At 32.4% G+C, this 20,475-nt stretch overlaps 1 long non-coding RNA gene across 1 annotated transcript in view; it reads right to left on the reverse strand.

Moving 5' to 3' along the window:
- Positions 1 to 8,532, reverse strand: part of LOC146995431 (uncharacterized) — a 119,643-nt gene extending 111,111 nt beyond the window's left edge. The window contains exon 1 of the long non-coding RNA XR_015043047.1: positions 8,452 to 8,532. This is a non-coding gene — a long non-coding RNA (uncharacterized LOC146995431). The remainder of the gene's footprint in view (positions 1 to 8,451) is intronic.
- Between the last annotated feature and the right edge of the window lie 11,943 nt (positions 8,533 to 20,475).

The raw sequence follows: 20,475 nt of genomic DNA on the forward strand, positions 1-20,475 counted from the left end.
TGCAGGCTGATGCCATTCTTCAAATTTGAAGACAAAAGAATTAAGTCCATCCAAGATTATAATCTGCTTGAACAATGGATAGTATTTTTTAAGCTTGTCTCCATATTGATTGTTTTTTGGAATTGTTAAAAAATTTTTAGTTTTATTTTTGAATTCCTGTTCATAACGCAAACGTTGAACGAGGTTTTTAACTGGTAAACTCTCAATGGATCAAGGAACGGAATAGATTTAATGTGAAGTCAGAGAAGGCAGTAACACATACATAATACACTTTTAGGCATGTTCGGAGTTTTATAGTTATAGATTAGAAAATTAATAACTTTTGTCAAAAATAGGTAGCTCTGAAAAATGTGTTTAAATGTCTATTTGTATTAGAGCTACAGTGGGTAAGAAAAGCATTGGCAATTGCCAATAATTGATCATATTAAGTAGCAAAGGACATGCTTGGCAATTTTAAATGGAAATAAGGAACACACGAGGTAATACACATACAGATCTAATGAAACCTTTAGTCGCAAATTTTGTCATGCTGAGGTTAGGTGTTTACACTGATAAGAAACTCTGTTAGTATAAAATCTGCAGTGCTAAAGTTTTAAAACGTTATTTTGCTAATTCTGTGATAAAATGGTTCGAAGTCGAAGGAGCGGGATAGTAATATTAAAAACATGATTATTAATCTCAGAAATCAAGGTTTAACTTATTGTGCTATAGGAATACAACTGAACATAAGTTTATTTACTACTAAAAATGGTGTAAAAAATGTTCAACGAGACAGGATCAACGGAAAATAAGATTAGAAGTGGGCGGGTATCTAAAATATTTTGCAAGGGAAAAACGTAGCATTATCAAAGAGGTTAAGAAAAAAAAAACCTAAACTAAGTGCACCGCAAGTTACCTAAAGCGTGTTGCTAATAGTTCGCATAAAACGTTTACTCTATAGACTAAAATCTTTTACGAAATGGCAAGACAACTTTTAGTACTGACTGAAAGTTTTACGGAATGTTTTAAATGAATGAAACTATTATGGAAAGGGTAGCTAGAAAGAAAACTTTCATTTCGGAAATAAACAGGAGAAAGAGATTAGTGTTTGCAAAATCTCACGTTAATTTATCAGATGAGATTCGGAACACAGTTATTTCCTCCGACGAATGGAAGCTTAACATTTTCGGTAGCGATGGAGGACAACATTTAACACCGACTTTGAAACATAGTATTATGTATTAATTATGCATTTATTATTTTAAAAATGTAGTTTCATTTTGTTTCTGATAGTAAAATATTTAATATCTTAAAACAAAATATGATGTCTTAACTGAGACTGTTTTTTAGTTTGAATATGTACAAAAACCATCTAGACCTTATTAATAAGCACTAACTATTACCAATTTCCAGAATTATCAGCATTAGAGTTCATATAAGGCATGCATGCAAAAGAAACTGCTGTTCACAAAAACCCCTGTCTGCAGATGAAAGAAACACTTTCACATTTTCTTGACAGCAAAATCTTATTTTAAGTAAATATTATATTCTTTCGGAATGATACTTTTTTTTCCTTCTCAGAATTACACTTTTTTCCTCCCAAAGCTTGTTTTTCTTTCCAGGTTTAATTTCCTTTTTGTCTTAAAACAGCGTTCTTCAGTAACGAAATTTTTTATTTACGAAAAAAAGGATAACTACTTCTATCCATTAAAAATTGGTCTTAATAATTAAACAGTATCAGTGTAAAGCTCATAATTCTACCTGACAAGGTCGTGATAAATTGTCGGTAAGCTTTCCTGTCTTCATGCCAAAAAATGCCTCTGACGAAGTACAAAAAGTTTTCTTGGAATTTTAGGCCCAGATACATCGCTAAGCCTTACTTGGAAAAAATTGCCAGTTCTATTAAGTAATCATTTAAAATAATACAGGTTCTAAGGGTTTTATGAAACCTCATTTTTAGGGATATGAATTTTCTTTATTTATTTCCAGATACAGAATTTTTTTGTTTGCTTCCTTTCTTCACATTTATGAAGAAAGAGCTACTTGCGTTGGTAATTTTAATGCATTGCGTTCGCAAATATTAATTTTTAAGGGAGATTTATTAGAAAAATATACATGTCTATAAATAGTTGTTTTGAGGGGAAAATCCTAATATCACAATACCGTTTATGGATTACACACAATAGATTTGGTAATTATATTCCTCTATTTTCTCTCTTGTGAAAATGATCAAAATAATTTTAAACATTTATAATTTTTTACATTTATTAGAAAGGGAATTGATTTCCCAATTAAGAGTTAAAAATGCGACCTAAGTCTCTTTGGTTTTGTAATGAGTTAGGCATCATCATACACGCTGTTATACCGAAAAGAACTAGTGAATTATAGAGATTAATTCTCTTTACAGAATTAAATTGTTTGTCACGTTTACAAAATTAACAACTTTTGTTTTCATCTAAAATTGTAAGGTATTTCTCCCGCCTTCTTAGAATGTCCTCATATTGTAACACGCCCTTCGCGAATTCGAAGGGTCCGCGGTTCTAGTCTCGGCAAGGGCATTGCTCATTTTTCATCTTTCCTGCACCGAAATAACCTAATGTCTCTGCAGTGGCGCCCGAACTAAAAAAAAGGTGGTGAATGATGATTCTTCACCACAAGGATTTGGCGATTGGGTCCCCTAAAACCCCAGCCACTCTTTAAAAGAGGGTATGTAAGGTATTCCTCCCACCTTCTTAACATAACTTCGTGGTGTAGTGGTGAGTACGCTCTTTGCGAATTCGAGAGGTCCGTGGTTCGAGTCCCGGCGACGGTACTGCTCATTTTTCATTTTTCCTGTTTCAAAATAACATAATGTTTCTACAAAACAAGATACAAGAACCATACATCTGCACTCTACCGCAAACAAAATTACACTGTTCAATTTTGATTGAGAGCACGCCGGGGGTGAAGGGTTCGAAGGTTTCCCACCTTTCTCCCTTTCCACCAAACCACACGAGAGGATTTTCGGCTCGCCGCATATTTAGAGTACCGCCATGCCGCACCGACACTATACATTTACAAACATCCATGCCTTCTCCGGGATTCGAACCAGGACTTTTCGGAACGCTGTCAACGATACTAACCACTATACCCATTGAGCGGCTCATTTTAGTCAATAGATGGCACTATTTTAATCAATAGATGGCACTAGCCAGTAGAGTCTATTTTTCCCGTCGCTTAAATGTAATATTCTTGATGTAATATTCTTTCTCTTGTTCTAATGTAGGTTATATATTTCTTTTCCAGTTTGGACCACAGAATCTAAAACCTAAAGTAAAAAAATCTGGAACTTCCAAAATAAAATTCTCCGTTCCGTCACCAACTCGATTTGATTCGTGAGCAATTTACGCATTCATATCGTTCGATCTTGACCATTTGCATGCTCAAGACACATTCTAACAAGTTCTCAATTTTAAAAGGTTTTTCTCCAAAGTGATGAACTCAAATTTCTCTTATATTGCCAAACAGGCAAATTATGGTCCCACAGTTGAACAACCATTCAAAAGACCTCGCAGAAGTTTTCATAATCCAGCTTTTTAGTCTATCCAATGAATCCACTGCTTTAAGTTTTTCAACGATGAAGTTAAAGACTTTATGAATCCTAACAAAGCAGGAAAAGAACTTTGCATATATTACTTTGTAGTACATATTCTGTAAATATGATTACTTTCATTACTTTTGCATTGTTTATATTCTCCATCTGTAAATTTTATCAATCAATTTTAGTAGTTGCATAACATGTGTTCTCCACCAACCCTATCCTGTAATTTCCACGTCAATAGTTCATCTTCTCTGAATCACTCCAGCTGGTTCCAAAGAAATTTGACCTCTCCCATTTTTCTGCATGCACTTTCCTATGTTACTCACCAGCTCGAACCAGAGCCATTCCATCCCCATTCAACGGCAGCGCATTTTAGCGCTTATTTTCCATTCCCCGCCACTTGTTTAGGAGCAAGTCCAAAGACAGGTTAAAGCCCACAGTGGTTAAATGCTTTCTCATTCTCAACATTTCCATTCCCGCAGTTGAACAGGACTATCCTACCAAATATTGGAAACTATAATACTACAAATGTACTCATGTTAAGCCGATTCCTGTAGCTTACAATGAATTGTTTAAACAATTAAACGTACTTAATTTGAAATACAAATATTGCTAACTTTGCTGCTAGGAGTAAGCTATATGAATTATTTGCAAAATTACAGTCTTCTAATAAGTAACAACATTGTAGTAGTTTAATTATTCAACTAAACTAAACTAATTTCTGTAGTAAATATGGTTCTCAAAGCTATTGATAAAAATTTTAAGCTTGAAAAATTTTACGCGCTCTAAATTTATTTTTTACTTTACATTAAAGTAACAGTACCATTATAACTGATAAAAGGTTGTGTAGTTCACTAATTTGATTCAACGTTTTGCTCTATTATTGCAACAAAAATCTAAAAATAATGCAAAGAAATTTTGAAATGAATAAGAATTAATGATAATCCGAAATAGTGAAACTAAATTCAATATGCGCAAAATTAACTGCAACAGGTTTGCCCTTCGTTGAATAAAATTTTTCTATTAAAAGTAAAAGCAATGTTTTCGTAAGTTTATTTGGGTATTTTCAGAACAAAATAGCCTTTTTTTTTCATTGGGAGAAATTGAAGCAGACCTGATAGGAACGAAACTTACGAACTAAAATAATTACGGAATAATTAATAACACATAATAATACAAATTATAATTGTCTAAATGAACTTAGGAGCAAATTGTAACAATACGGGCATTTTATTGAATATACGAATACAAATATTTTAATAATATCTTTTGTTAGCTAAGCTGTCGATAGTTAACCGATAATAAACGTAAATAATTCAGTATCGCATTAATAATGACTCTATCATTTTCTCTATTTCTGTTTGTGATCAATAATCATTCGAACATAAAATAAATTCTAGGCGATTGTATAAGGTATGTATCTAAGTTCAAACTTAAATATTTGCCTGAATTGCTGGGAAATTAATTTTTATGGAAATTACATTGCTTTTTTCTTTACAATTGCATAAAATGATATGCAATATTAAAAAGTACTGTTACTTTAACGAACAGATTTTTGTTTAATTTGTTTTGAAAAATGAATTGATAACATTTAAAATATATTTGACTTGCTTAAATAAATATGATATCAAAATGTTATATTGATAGTGAGATTAATATTCAAAATTTTGTATCTCATAACACGAAAACTGATGATTCAGAATTAACACTTTTATTTGCAGTATATTATTTTGCTTAAGATATTTTTTTTCCTAAAGATTATTTTAAAAGTTACTAACTGCGTTAAATTACGTACAGACAAAGCAGCTTATGCTAATGCATTACATACCAGATAAAGTTAATCATTTATACAATCACAGGTTATGCCATTTGGCATAACCTGTGGCATAACCTGTGATTTTAAATCCCAGTAAGACGATACTGCGATCATTTCTATACGTTCGTGAGTACAGTAGCTTAATTTTAGCTCTGAAAAATCTTAAAACTACGTTACGTAAAATAAATCCTGGTAATTTAAAATTAGGCCAAAAATGAAGTTTAATTTGCAATTGATTTTGAATAAAACGCTATCTATTTGGAGGGTAATCAGATACAGATCCCTCTTCTTCAGAGAAAAACCTTCAAAGATGGGAAAACCAACAACTATTTTATACAGAAACTAAATAGTAAAGAAATGTATATCAGAATTCTGAAAGCATTGGGAAAAACTACCGGAACAACTGCCATACATCGGGGAAACCGAAATTCGCGTCGTAGGATCTGAATCTTATGTCTGAAAAGAAGAAATAAAAATTATTCTATAGCTAATTATAGTCAGGTAGTTAATTAAAATTTAGATTTATGTTTTTGAAAGAGTCTTGAATGCTTGAATTGGACTTTCTTTAAAAAGATTTTACATTTACAAGACTTTTGTAGAGTCATTAGGTTATTCAAGCAGGAGACCTGAAAAATTTGCAAAGCCTTTCCCTGAATTCGAACACCGGACCTTTCGCTTGCTAGCCGAACATACTATGCAGTTACACCACAACCTCCTGTAAAAAAGGGAGAAAATATCTTGTACTTTAACTATTGACACGTATACCAATAGGAGTTATCTAACGCTTTCAGAATTTTAATTTCTTTGTTTTTTTATTCACCTTCCTTATTACTATTTGTTTTCAATATAAAATGGTTATCACCCTCTCCATTCTTTAAAAAATGCTTTTGCTTCTGAAAAAGATAGAACTCTTTAATCATCCTCGAAATTGGTAGAATTTATTCAAAATCTGCACCAGACTAAGAGATAATTTTTCCTCAGATTTAAATTTAATATTGAAATGTTTCTTTTAAAATCTGAATTGCAATAATTAAAAAAACTGTTTTATAAAATTTCTGTTAGTAGAATAACTCTTAATTGACTTATGCATTTCAGAATAATTTAATGGGATAATTCATCAAATAAAGTCCAGAATCTCATACTCGAAATGTAAAATTGTTTCTCTAAATCATTCAGAAATTAATTGAAATATGGAAAATACACTTATGGTTTAACTTCCATTAAATAAATAAAAATTCACAAGAATAAAACAATTATTTTACCTAGAGATGGTTAACATTTTTAAAACTAGTTTATATAAAGTATATTATAATGATTTAGGAAACAGTTTTTAAGAATTTCTCTTTGTTGAATTTTCCTGAATTTTACGATTTAGAGTACTTCAATTTTTAATTTTGAGAGCATTTCAAAAACTACAGTTTTACAAACTATTTGCAGACGCACTCCAAAACCATTCACGTAATTGGAAATCGTATAAATCTGCAGAACAAGCGGTTTTGCGTAACATGTAAATATGGAATTCTCTAGAATTTACTAAAATTCATTCAAATACAATTACGGTTTAATTTCCTTTAAAAACAAAATTTCATGCGAATAAAAAAGGCTATTTTATGCGGAGATGGTTCAAAACCTTATAATTTATTTGTATACGATAAACTGTAGTAATTGGAAAAACAAGTTTTGAAAAATGTTTTTCATTGAATCTGTATTCGATGGTGTTTTAAGGACGATAATTCATAAAATTAGTACCAGATACTTATATGATCTGCAAAATTATTTCTCTAAATTGCTTACAGATAACGTACTACCTGGATTAATAAAAGTTTCTGAAAATTTATTTAATCGCGAAAAATGGAATTACAGTTTATCCGTAAGTGAGTAAAAGTTGAGACGCGTAAAAGAAATATTTCATCTAGAGCGGGATAAATGGTAATTTAAAAGTACGCTAAATCTACTAATTATATTTTAGTACAGTTGCATAATCTTTTATAGTGGCTTAAATTACTTACCGTCTTGATAAAATGATATTTTAAATATTTCTAAAGGTTATTCACACTGTTTAATAAATTAGTGTGCCAATGTTTAACTTATTTATTATTTAATCAGTTAAGGGAAATAAGCTTCGTAAGACTGTCTAAATAATGATGATTTTTTTCTCGCAGTAGCATATAATGGAATACGTAATTTTCACTAAGCCTGAAAATTAAATTCTTTTACAGGAGACGATAGTCAGACATTTAAAGCAGAAATTATCGTTACATCCTGTAAGTTAAAATATTTACGAAAGTTTAGTTTTTTAGTTTAGTCAAAGATGGTGCCCTGAATGTGCAAAATAATTGCTTTAAAAATTACCTTTAATATTCTTAAAATGTAATTAAGAAAATGAAACTTAAGACTCATATACATTCATTTTCTTATATCTCATTTTTTTATAAATTGACCTAATACCAAAAGTGACCTTAATTTTGAACGACCATCGCTGATTTTAAATTTACTGTATGAGAAAAAAATGGTGAAATTTCCACAAAAAAGTTGCACTACATACACATCTTTATAAATATTAAATATACTCTCCTTTCTTTAATTGAGAAAATAGAGTTTTGACTTCCGTATAGCAATTATCGTATGTTTCTGACATAGAATGCATATCTCTTTCTTTCAAGAAAATGTAAAGAATTTGAGATTAGCACAAACATGAATGTAAACAAAAACAGAAAAAAAAAAAAAAAAAAAAAAAAAAAAAAAAAAGATCTTTGGTTTTAGCTGGGAATTAATGAAGTATATAACTTTAAAATAATTCTATTATAAATATTCAAAAATTTCTTCCGAATGATTTAATATATTTTCTCATTTTTATGTACTTCATGAACATCACTATTTACTTTTACTAGAACTAAAATTTATTCCGTATTATTCTAACATTTCTTTTCCTTTATGGTGTATGAAGAGTTATATATTGAATAATTATTTTAATATGCCTTTTGCTTCAAATTCGTTTTATGCAAAAATACGAATGAAGAAATATAGTGTTTTATGATGCGTAATTATATTTAGAAAAAAGTACATAAAATCTTACATTTTTACCATCTCCAGCATATTCATAGTTGGGCCAAAGAGTTTCTATAGCAAGCTCGCTACAATACGGTTTAGAAAATAGAAGTCGTCTAAGGAAGTACTATTACTTCAACGAAGTTGTCTCGCCTGCCACCTGTGTTTGCACAGATGGTTTTGCAAAGTAGTAAATTTATATGCCGTGATCAAAACCGAATTTTGTGGCTGGAATCCATATAAAAAAGATACCTGAAGTACGTTTTTCATTGCTTTGATAAATATTATAAAAATAATCATGATGGGTAATGAATATTTTGTAATTAATAAAACTATTTGTAAGTCATATGCTTTATTATAAATCATTTTAAATGGATTAACAATAATCATAATCATCTACCTAACAGTTTAGCTCACGCATCGCAAACTCTTTTTTTTCGCTGCGGGTTAGAATCAAACAAAATAACTGCATTAAGGAGATGTTTCGAGTCAGTGGTATTTTCTATTTGAACAGTCTTGGTGAATAATAAAATAAACTTTATTAAAAAATAAATATAATACTTTTTTTTACATACTTTTTTTCTAATCTGAAAGGTTTCACATTTTAAATTACGTCTAAAGGGGCGTGTTTTTAACGTTTTGTGTGTTACCCTTATTTATTAAATATCATGTTCTTCGCCCTTAAACCATAAATTTCAGTTCAATAGCAATGTCGCGAAATAATTTTTAAATGAGCCTATCCTTAGAGTTTCCGATACACACTTCCGCGCGCTGGAGCTGAAAAGGTTCCCCCCCCCCCCGTAGATTGTTGCCATTGTTCGCTTTCAAATCGTTAAGTTTGTTACTCAAAAATTCCTTAAAGGTTTACAAAATATGAAATCGATAATAAACTAAATTCCAAATTTCAAATTTGGCCTACCACATGCCAATATTCGCAGTAGGATGACGTCATTCATCGCTTTATTTCTGAATTTACCCTTTATCTCTGAATTTTAATGACGTAAGAAGTTAACTATTGCAGTTAATTATCGACAAAGAACGCGCAACCCAACACCACTTGCATCAAATCCATTTGCTATTATCAGGATAATTAATCACATAGTAATCTTGCAACAGAAGTTTGCAATAGAAATTGTCAGTTTTACCCTTTGCAAAGTAGCAAAAGCTCTTGATCCATGCGACATATCTCTAAGTGTATAATTCACCTTCTTCTTCATCTAACGTTGAAGCTTGATGTTTGATGCCACAATAAATATATAGTAATATTGACTAAATTATGTAACCTTTCAGAAAAGGAGGAATTACACCTGTGAGATTAATCGACAAGTAGAAAATCGTGATTTTAAACATTGACTGGCATTTTCATTTCTCCATGACTTTGAAAATAACTTTGGAGCTGTCCAATGTTCTCTCTCACACAAAGATCGCGTGACTGAATGAATGGTTCTTACTAATTTTCGGTTGACTGCTCCTTATACATTGATTTACAGGATAATAAATAGTCCATTGGCATCAGATGAGGCAAAATATTCGTCCGAATGATTTACCTAGAAATGCAGATGCATTTATCTAGGAAGATATCATTTCAAAACCCTAGCGTATTCGAAGAATACTAGTGCATAAATTTAGTGGGTAGTGCGCGCCTTAACGTTGTACAAAAGTTTCATCTCTACAGCTTCTGTATGCAATTTATAGTAATACCTGTCACTTATTTGATAAAATATATTGCACGCAAAGATTCTATTAATCTTTGTATTTCGCAAATACAAAAATGTAATTACTTAAAGTAAAAGTTGAGATTTTTTACCCACATATTCCAAGTTCGGTGGAAAAAGGCAAGTCGAAATTATCAGGGCCATTTATTTACCTTAAATGCCGTTTCTTTCATGTCACATTTGTTATTAATTAAAAAGATAAGAAGCTTTTGCACTAACAGAACAAACTAAGCCACAGGTAGAATTACAGGACATTTTCTACTGTGAATTTTTATGAATAACGAACTATTTATGAATTATGAGCATTTATTAACATTGAACTGTTATTACATTTCAACATATCACCCAAATGCTATATTATTTATTATGTACATAACCAAAATTTTGTATTTAACTCTTCATTTGTATTCTACATTATGCATTCTATGTAAATATCATCAAAATTTATGTTAATACTTTTTAGTTAATACTAATGAAATTTTATCAGTCTTTGTCAATTGCATGTCAAAATTATGTATATATCAAAATCAAATTTTCATTGCAATATTATATAATTTAAATAAACATGGTCCACTGAATGAGCAATAAAGCTGAAAGTCTTCACAGTGGCTCAGCTGCTCACCCAGAGTGGTCTACTGTCTCCTGTTGTTGCACGCTGTTATTAATGAGAAATGTTAATTAAGATAATTTAGGGCTTTCGAAGATGTTTTCGAGCTACCTCATTGTGAAAAAAATTCGATAAAATTATTGTTGAGGTTAGTGTTGTTAATTGTTTCGGAATAAGATTTAGGTTTTAAGGTAGGAGTAAATTTCGAATTTCTTCTGTTAGAAGATGCTATTTTTTCCTTGCCAGGACGAGACTTTTAGAATTGTTCATTTTGTAGCTAACTTTTTTATTATGTTGAAAACTGAAAGATTTGATGAAATTTTGGTTTTAGAAATTTTGGGCAACCATCGGTCCTAAGTAATGCATTGCATAAGCAAACTTCATAATGTGATACTTTCAAATGTTTTTGATATCTTTAATAGTTTGAATAATAATTTTAAAATAAAATACTCCATTGAGAGTTTCCATTCAATCGTTCATTACATATAATTATTTTTTGTTAACTACCCATGTTAAGAAATAGATTTGTTAACGAAACTAAAGCTGGAAACTTAAAGATATTTCTAACATTTAAGAAATAAGAATTGAAAATCTTAGAAAAAGGCTATGTATTTTTAAACCATTCAATATAGCGCTCTAACAGGTTCTCAGATGTTATTTAATATTTTTTAGTCCAAAGGGATTTGAATCCCGAAGGACTATTAGTTTCGTTTTGGCATTTTGCGTCGGACTCATAAATGTCGGTTCACTTTTCAAACTGTTGCCACAAAATGTTAGAGTCCTGCATTATATTTGAAGAAATTAAATAATGAAAAATCTGCATAAATGTATGTATATTTCTCGTATTGTGATAAAACAACGGTACATAGAGTCATCGAATTTTGAATAACGTAATCCTCCAACGAATATGAGAATGTGGAAGACCAAATTTGAAGTTTGAAATTTGTTTTATGATCGATTTCCTATTTTTTAAAACTTTGACGAATTTTTGATTAACAAACTCAAGGATTTCAAAGCGAGCAATGGCAACGTTGTGCAGAAAAAACATTTTTATCTCCAGCGCGTGAGTCTCTGTATCGGAAATTCTAAAGATATGCTCGTTTTAAAACTATTTTGCGATATTGCTGTTGCACTGGATCTTATGGTTTAAGTGCGAAAAACATGATATTTAATAAAGAAAGGTAACACACAAAATGTTAAAAAACGCCCCTTTGGACGTAATTTAAAATCTGAAACATTTCAGATTTTTTTTATTATTATTTACGCGTTCCGACGACGGAAGGGAAGGATGCTTTCTTGGACGACTTTCTAAGGAAAGCTGGCCCGTATTAATATGTTACAGATAGGAAAAACCACGGAAACGCCCATGCACCCAGCCCTTTCGCGGGATTCAAAACTCGGACCGAACTACTAGTGTTCAGGGACTTTACCTCTCTGTACCTGGTGAGCCGGTTCTCAGATGTTGCAAGATGTTTTCGATTGCATTCGTAGATGAATTTCAAGGTCTGCCTTTACTCCTGCAATGTTTGTCGACGCTTATACCTTTAAGCGCGAATTTTCTCTATGGTGTTGCTGTGTCTTTGAAATTTTACTTCTTCTTCCAATTCAGATACTTTTCTGCTACTTTAAAATAGGTCTTTCAAGGTCCTTTCACCTTCCCTCTTTTCTATGTTGTCATCATCAAACAGCAATTATTTTCTGAAGATCATATGAGACTACAGCTTAAGTCTGCATTCACTCATTCGCTTTTCGTAAGCGAAACATGCTAAAAGTAAATTAAGTAAAAAAAAGAGCAGTTACGAGGCTTTATCACCTGCCATTACTATGTTACGATTCAAGCCTAGAAAAAAAGAATGTCTCAATGTGCCTATTTTTAAACTAATAGATTATAGTTTCACGTCGAAACATTTACAAGAAAAAGACATGCGCAGTTGAATGCCAGAATTCATTATTACAAGCTATGCATAAATAAGAGATTAGAGTTCTAAAGACAATTTCTTTCTTGAGCATGGGAAAGTTAATCAATCCGAAAGAGAAGCTTCACCGACTGAAAATAAAAGCACAAATGTATTTAATTTAATGCGCCAAGAGAAAGTTTGACGTACCAAGCTGATAAATAAAAGAATCTTCCTATCCTCAAACGTCGCAAGACGTCTATATTTTATATCTATACCTGCATTAAAAGCAGACGTTTATTTATAACCACATAGCTAAACCATAAATATGGACTGACTTAATTCAGTTACAGAACACAGCGAAGCAGATATTAAGACACTGCAGTGATTAAACGGGCATGCTTCCTTACCAAACAATGCTAGACAAACATTATTGCGAGCTCAGGCATTGTATTTCTCTTTCAAGAAGCAGGAATCCGATCAATTAATTTCGTCCTTACAAAAATAAATCCTTTTTCTGGTATCCGGATTACCTGGAGCACGTCCCTCTAACGAATGACCACTGGGCACTCGATAACTCGCATCAACCACACAAGAGAGTACAGTGTAGCAAAAATCGAACGGCTTTTCTGTGGTGGAATGAAAGGGATCATTCTTCGACCATTTAACAGAGGGGAATGAGAAAAGACATCTTATTTTTTTTTTCTTTTGGTGCTTCTTCTTCTGTAATTGGCTTCGTGACTAGAATAGTACGGATGAAATGATGGGCTTGCAGAAAAGATAGTTAGGAATCGAAATTTGTGCACTCACTAAATCGTAGAAGCCTAGAAGAAATCAAAGCTAAGCCGGAAAATTGATTTCAAATCGCATTAGAACGTGAAACACTAATGTAGTAGTCTGTGGCACTAATATAGCAGTGTGTGGCAAAAATATTATGTTTTTATTTCAAATACAAATTTTCAGAAACATTATCTATGACCATTAGCAAGAGCTTTCAGGCTCTTTTGACTGTCAAAGGTAGACGCATAAAGTGGAGGAGCTTATATGGTATAGGATGTACTGTTTATTATATTTTACACTATTCTTCCTACAACTCGGAAATATATTTTGAGGTCCCTAAAATTTCCAATGTCTTAAATGTAGAGATTAAGCATTAGCTATGATATTTGTTACTTGTTTGGAATTTCCTGACAATATCTCTCCCCCAAATATAACTTGATGGAATTCTAAAGATCTAACAGTCAGATTGTTTTTTATTGTCTGTGAGTTGACGTTATTGAAAGAGCAGGGCATCAACCTGTTACTCATTGTTACAACATTTGATTTTTTTTTATCATGTCGATAGTAGACTAATATCGATTCTGCGGAGTAACGATGTAATGCAGTGTCGATTCTTCACAGTACCGAAGGGTCGATCCTATAAATATAAGCCCTTATGATTATCCATGACTAGAAACATTAGCCAACAGCAAAATATTTCATTAGAATTGTGAAAAATTCCTCCAGAGAAGTAAGAAAATTATTTATGCTCGTAAAATGTCAATAATCATTTTTTGAGAAAAAACATTGCCATAAAAATAATGTAGAAACTCCTTTCTGGATATCAAGGTAAAAAGTCTATTTAAAAAGAGTAATTAAAATTTTTCATAGACCTAATGAAAAAGAAATGATCGAACTATTTCATTGGTATGAGTAAACAAACATATTGCACGAAAAAAGTTGAACGATTAATATTATTTGATGTATTCACATATAGTATTGACTTACGATTCAGCAGGAGTGGCCAAGTAATCAATAATAATTTGCATTTTGTCTTCTGGTTTCCTTGCAAGGATGCCTGTCATTAAAATTCTCAATGCTTACTCTGAAATTGGCTTCACTCAAACTTGCTTTATAATCTTATAGGGATATTATAGTGTTAAATGGATTGCAGTCTTCATAAAGACAGATTATTAGCCCAAAGGGCCAATTTGCCCAGAAGAACACTTAAAATTTCGTTTTGTCATTTTACGTCGTCCACTACAAACGACGTTTCACTTTTGAAATTGTTGCCATCAAATATTAGAACCCCGCATTATATTTAAAGGAATTCAATAATGAAGAATCTGCAAGAATGTATGTATGTTTCTGGTATTATGAAAAACCAACGGTACCTAGAGATATCAAATTTTGAATGATGTACTCCTCTACTCTCAAACGGGCATCTAGTAGTCCAAATTTGGAATGTATGCTTTATTATTTATTGAATGTAAATAAATTTTACATTCAATAAATAATAAAACAAATTCCAAATTTGGGTTTAATATTTTATTATTTAATGTAAAATTTTAACGAATTTTTGATTAGCAAACTCGACGATTTCAAAGCAAGCAATCGCGACATTGTACGGAAAGGAAAAAAAAAAAAAAACATTTCTCTCTTCAGCGCGCGAGATTGTGTAACGGACATTCTAAAGATATGCTCTTTTTAAATATTTTGCGATACAGCTGTTAAATTGAATTTTGTGGTTCAAGTTCTTCTGTGGCAAAAAAACATAATATTTAATAAATAAAAGTAACACAAAAAACGTTAAAAACACTCAGATTTTTTTAAATAAAAGATTAAATCACTATCGATTTTTTATAAGGGGAAAAGTGCATTTAATTACATTTAAATATGAGTTAAATATTTATTCAGTTTTTTCATTAAAAATTACTACACAATGTTTCTTTTATTCAAGAATAATGAACCAAAAAAAGTTACTTCTTTTTACATGCGAATTTCCATATAAGCGAACACAGATCGAATTAGGGAATACGTTGTATGGATACCCATACAGCTGTAGGCTGAAGGGGGGACGAATTCGATACGTATTATTAACAAACAAAAAATCTAATCAGAAATTCCTTCATCCGGGGTTTACTGCTTACTTCCAGTAACTATAAAAGCAATAAATTTATTTGGCATAGTAATATTTAAAATTAGGCAACAGCGCAAATTTGCATTGCATTCATTATGAATAAAACTAAAGTTGCTTTTCTGGCTGGTTTAAAATTTTATGATGGCATGCTTCTCTTTCAAATAAGTAACACGACTCTCTTCGATATTCATTTCATTGGCTGTAAATCATAATTTTTGAAATAATATCGGGAAGGATCATACTTTTACACGACTGTGAAAACCGCAGCATTTATAGAAACAGCAGAAGTGAAACCGGTAGCGCCATCTATCGAATATAAAATTCATTTCCTTTTAGATAATTAAAGGAGATTGGGTACTTAGCTTTTGTTAAAATACGGCGGATTTTTCGAAAGCTTCCAGAAAATAAGAAATGTTTGAAAACAATCCAACCTTAGGAGAGAGACATAACCTCTTCCTGATTGTAACGTTGAATTAATGATAAATAAAGTAGAAGTAACTATTCTTTAATGTTCTATCTTAATTCTCATCATATACAAACTAACTAAAGCAACATTATTCGTCTAAAAATTGAGGAAATAAAACCATATAATACAGATTTTTTTAATATATTGCTATCTTATTGAATATAAATCACACTCTTTCTTATTCCAGTACACGCTGCTTAATAAGATCGCGATAAAAGCTACCACTCGGATATTTTTTGTAACTGCCGAAATGTCACCCATTTGTAAACGAAAACATGGAAAAAAGCTTCTTTATTGTGATTCACAATTCTGCTAATATGATCAAAATATTACATAATATTTTTTTTAACTGAAGCAAAGAAGAAAACTAAGATAAAAATACATTACAAAAGTGCTAAATAACAGAGAAATATCACCAAGTAAGAGTTAAATCATCAGATGCCTAGGTTTCGATTTCAATCGGCCATTTAAAATTAAGCACTAAAAGCAACCTTCATTTGGCGTAGATTTTGAGGACGATCAGTCTCAGGTCCTTGTTTCAGGATGTTTGGTTTGGTTTATTAGATTACGGCAAAGCACTCGAGGGCTATCTGCCTTAAGGGAGGGATGCCTTCGCGGAGGACGTTTTAAGTGTTTCAGGAGGAAAAAAGTTCTTGAAAATATCTGCACTAAACTATGGTTACATTTTTTTTTTTGCCTAATTTTTAATTTTTTATTGGAATGATTTCTTAAGTGTTGAGATTAGAGGGTCCCAATCGGTCAGATAATTTCCAGAAACGTTATGATCAGTTCCTAAGTGAACTTTTGAATTAAAGTTATTATGAACAGTTTATTCTTTTACGAAATGTACAGGCGCGGTAAGATGGCTTCCCCGCAAAGCAGTTTTAGGTTTGCCATAAAATGGCAAGGAAAGGCAGGGTTCCACATTTGGCGAGAAATCGCCCATTTGTCCAATTTTAGCGACAAAATTGGCGATATACCATGGACGGATGGAGAACCTTCTGGAACGAATTATTACCGGTTTAGCCCAGAATGTTCTCGAACACAAGCCGAAAACCATATAAATACTGCTGGTCCGCAGTCAGTGTGTGTGTGCCTCGCCGAGAGGGCGAGCCGGAATGCCTCGTCTGCGAGTGCAAGATAGTTAGTTTCGAGTTATTCAGTCCGTGCGGAGTGGATCGCGTTGACAGCCGGGCAGCGGGTGCCGAGTGGGTCGTTGAGTGATTCCAAGAGTCTTTTAGTGTATCGCGGTTAGTGCATCGTCGATTCTGTTAAGCTTCGGGGACGACTGAACCGAAGAGTCGGGAGCTGTGCTCTGTGTGTCGTAGAGTGCATCGCGAGTTGTAGCGTGGAGAGTCTCGAGAGTACTTTGAGTTCCGAGAACTTTTGAGCAGAGTCGGGAGCTGTACTCTGGTGGTTTGCAGTGAAGCCGTCTCCACCGTTATTGCCTGACAGTATGAAGGCTGTGTCGCTGATTGTTCCAGCGTTCCGGAAGGTTTATAGTAGATCTTCGACGACTCTAAAAGTGTTTTGAAGCTGTTTTGATTTTGGTAAATAAAACGCGTTTCGATATTGGTAAATTTGATATTGGTAAATAAAACGCGTTTCGATACTTCATCATCAAGTCTCGTCATTATTCACTTCAAATCCTCACGAACCCCGTATGAACGTGAAGGAAGAAAATAACCTAACAATGCTGTAACAAACGTTACCGTATAACGTTTGTTCCATTTATAAAACAAACGTCATGAACAGTTCACACAAAGGCAAGACTTGAACAGTTGCTCAAGTCTAAGCTTTTTTCTATGTAAAATGCTGTGAAAATGCCGAATTATATGTTTTTTTTATATTTATATTAAATCAGAGCCGCATACACAGGATAGTAGTTAGCGAAGCTGACTACCATATCGAAAGTCTCGGTTTCGAATCCCGGCGAAGGCATGGATGCTCGTAAATGTACACTTACTCTGCAGCATGAGGGCACTCTGAGGGAAAAGGGTTGGGAATGCTCATCATCAAAGTTAGAGGGGGGGAAAGTCGTACTGTCACCTGTATGGTACTCAAGGCTCTTGGTAACGACAGGCCCAATCTTGCACTCTTTGCCATGATAAATTTCGTGGGCTTGTTCTAATGTTACTGTCAAATAAGTGAGATAAGTCACAATAACACGTTAAATTCCATTCATATTCTGAATTTTTTTTCCTCACAGTTTAAAGTTATCATTCGGTTAAAGTTAGCAAAATTGTCGGATACAGACGTGATCCCACTATAGTTCGTTATTTTGAAATATGTACTCCAAGGTTATTTTTCCGCCTCCCGATTTAAGTCGTAACCTACGGAAACAAAATTACGCGATTCCCTTAATTTTTTTTTCCTCACTTCTTTTCCGTTTAGTGTGTTTCGCTTCATAAAAAGCAAGCAAAAGAAGGCTGAATTGAAATGCAATCTCAAATGACGAGGAGTAAATTAATGCCGAGAGGTGATGCCATGAGTTACGATTACAGAGTAGAGGGGGGAGGAAGCTGGAAGCTGGCTATAGCACTGAAATGATTAGAAGTAACAGACCATAAAGCGGCGCTTACAGTAACTACATTTACCATATTTGATAAACTGACGAAAAATAAGTGTTGCTTTGTAAATTAAACCTGCTTATGTAATATATTTGCCATACCATATAACATATACAGACAGGTATTGATTTAAAAAATACCATTAGTTTGTCTGTATTAGATTTATTTTTGCTAACACATACATCATAATTCTTTTAAAAGCTTGGATGCATAAAGACCCAAACGGATAGTTCAAGACCGTTTATTTTGATGAACGCAACATATTAAGCTCATTCTAATAGAATGCCTCTTTATAATTATGAAATAATATGCCTCTTCATAATTATGAAAAGAAAATATGAGATAATTACTTCATACTTTAAAAGAATGAAGTAAGGCTATTTATGCGAATTTAGCTTACATTTATATGGAGTAGGGCCGACACCACCACAGGATCTTTACCGGCATAGGATTGTCATGATATTATAATAATGAGTAAGGTGATTAATGCACATTTATCAATAAAGGATTAATGCACATATATCATCCTTAATAAGGATGTCGCAGACATGCGGTCGACACTGCGTAGGGCTGACACCCGCATGGCATCAACTAGACGTAGAAAGAGAGGCGGAATGAAGTGGGCATTGCATAATGCAACCCCAGAATTATAATTAGCAGTCATCCGCATGCAGAACCAACTCTTCCGCCATTCTCAGTTCGCTGCCGCAAGGCATTTCTAATTTGGGAAATGTTTATGTTTATACTATTTAAGATGTTTATTTCCTTTATAAAACAATAATATGTAATATTTCACTTATAAAACAATAATATATAATATTTCATTTATAAAACATATAATTGTGTAAACTAGTATATATATGTGTAAGACAAAATAGTTTGAAATATGAAATTCATAATTCCTAACTTAATTCGGTAATAGCTCTTTTAATTACTTATTTTAATTTGGTTACGTCTTCTTCCTGAATCTGGATGGCGTCTTTCTAAATTAATTCGTTTATATAATCATTGGAATCCGGAATAACTTGTAACCAATTGTATTAATGAAAATTTTTACTATAAATACAATTTCTACTAACTGTGCAATATTTTTTGTTCCTGCTTCGCCTTGTTTCTGCTAGTCACGCATATTTTTCTTGCCCCGCGGTTTTCCTTTGTCTAAAAAAGATGTAAGCTTTCAAAATTTCGCAGGTGCATAGAGCACGGAGCACTCATAATGATTATACGTGAACGTGTTTTAATTAAGAGAATTAAACTGTGTATGAATTAACGCCATATAACGCCTCTATAAAGTTTTTTTTTCCTTCGCTGCTATTTCATCTGATGTATCTTCTAATCTTTCAGATATCTATATGGCTCTGGCATTCTACGTGAGCATAGCCAGATTTAGACTTGATAACTCTGTATAAGTCGGTTATAATGTATTTTAATACTATTTTTTAAATTTTTTTTGGGGGGGGCAAGAATGTGGAGGCCCTAAGCTATGGCTTGTGTAGTTTACACGTAAATCCGACCCTGTACGTGAGCACTTGAGAATCAACAAGTGGTCTACACAAAATCTGCTGAAGCATTATATACATAATAATAATAAATATTGAAGTTCCTTACGAAGTTATACTTAAGCAACTTGCGAATTTGACTTCGAATTGCGTAAAGGTTTGGAAAACTCATATTCATGTATTTCGGAGGATTACTGCACATATATTTGGTATTAAATAGAACTGGACCCAGATATTTAATTCCCATTCTTGAAATATATCGTAACAGCTTTTTAGAAAATGGAGAGGGAAACCGTATTTTAAGAAAGGAAAATCTTGGTTTTTTTATAAAAAGAAAGTCCATGATTTTTAATTTAAACAACTCTATATGGAAAACTAAATTGCAAATGAAGAAATAAAAG

This window comes from Stegodyphus dumicola, chromosome 9, assembly GCF_044657685.1.
Source record: "Stegodyphus dumicola isolate Sdum_Otavi_A_Nest chromosome 9, ASM4465768v1".
NCBI lineage: Eukaryota > Metazoa > Arthropoda > Arachnida > Araneae > Eresidae > Stegodyphus > Stegodyphus dumicola.